A 1,338-nucleotide genomic window follows, 5' to 3' on the forward strand; every position below is an offset into this window, starting at 1 on the left:
TTAACGTTGGTGCGCGGACGATTGTTTCTGTCGACAATTGGCACTCCTGCTCCTCGTTTTGCGGGAATAATCATCGACGCGCTCAATTTGCAAGTAAGTACGTGTATCAAGTGTTTTGCGAATATAAATGTGTCGCGCGAATTGCTTGCTTGAGGCGGAGAAGTCGAGGCGAAGGTAAGTGATTTGCAGTTTCGTTGTGATATTCGCGGACGATAACCGCTCGCTCCGCCATATGTTTGGATTCTCGAATGTGGCATTCATTTATCTGAACCTCGTGTCGTGCTGTGAACGCTTGTGCTGGAATTGTCGTGTAACTCGATCATCTCCGATTCTTTTCAAAGAGCAGAAAAAGGGCCGAGTGACAACGTGAAATCGTTTTGAGTGATTCAAGTAATAGCATGCTGTGATACAACGCTCGTTCTCGTTAATATTTCTTATTTTCGTATATTTCGTGCCGCGTAGCTATTATAGTCTAGGTTATTAACGACCCGGCAGTCGCGACTTATCGTGCAAGGTATTAAAATAGTGTAGTTTTACATTCGCGAAATTTACGTGCTCAATACCGAGATTGTGCAAACGATATTTAATTTTAATTGTGTTTTTGATTAATCAACTGCGTGTCTTTACTAGCCGTCCATTTGATTCGTGTAGTATCGCGCCAAGTTAAGGTGGAAGCACATAAAATTACAGGAGCCATAGGCAGAATGCAGAAGCCATAGCGCATGCGCTGTGGTATTACTTTATCTGCCTATAGCAGAATGGCAGATATCATAGCGCATGCGCTATGGTTTCTGTATTCTGCCCATGGCTTCTGGATTTTCAATCTACATAAAAATACATAATGCATAGCCACGGGCATAGGCACATACATTCTCTTTGTAGTCGGTCCTTCTAGAAAAGTGATCAAGAACAAAGAACGGATTTATATTGATTAACACGTAAGTATTCTCATTATTTAAGTATCAACGTAATGAAATTACGAACTGACAGTGACCGTATATAATTATTAGTGTGAATTGTCTCAGTTTCGTAAACATAGTGTTTTGAGGTTAATTTGATTTTGTGTGCCGAAGTATCCAAATTGCTTTCTACTTTGAAGGCTCAGAGCTCCGCGACTAACAAGACGCAAGCAAACTCGAATCAAGACGCGTCAAAAGCTAAATCGGCGCAAGATCCGAAGACGGATAGCGAGACGTCGTCGAGTCCGAGGCGATCACCAGAAATTGTAATTTATTGCAAAATAAACGCATCTTCTCATAATTTTCGGTAAGTTTTATATACAGTTTAGGTGTAAAAATTTATTATTAAAACATTCTCTTGATTTCTCGTTATCAAGGA

At 40.5% G+C, this 1,338-nt stretch overlaps 1 long non-coding RNA gene across 1 annotated transcript; it reads left to right on the forward strand.

The window, feature by feature from the left end:
- Positions 1 to 670: 670 nt before the first annotated feature.
- Positions 671 to 1,130, forward strand: LOC112455581. The gene is made up of 2 exons (XR_003040873.1): positions 671 to 938; positions 1,100 to 1,130. It is a non-coding gene; the product is annotated as an uncharacterized LOC112455581 (long non-coding RNA).
- Positions 1,131 to 1,338: the final 208 nt, after the last annotated feature.

The sequence above is a fragment of the Temnothorax curvispinosus genome, unplaced genomic scaffold, assembly GCF_003070985.1.
Source record: "Temnothorax curvispinosus isolate PA1 unplaced genomic scaffold, ASM307098v1 QBEX01006236.1, whole genome shotgun sequence".
NCBI lineage: Eukaryota > Metazoa > Arthropoda > Insecta > Hymenoptera > Formicidae > Temnothorax > Temnothorax curvispinosus.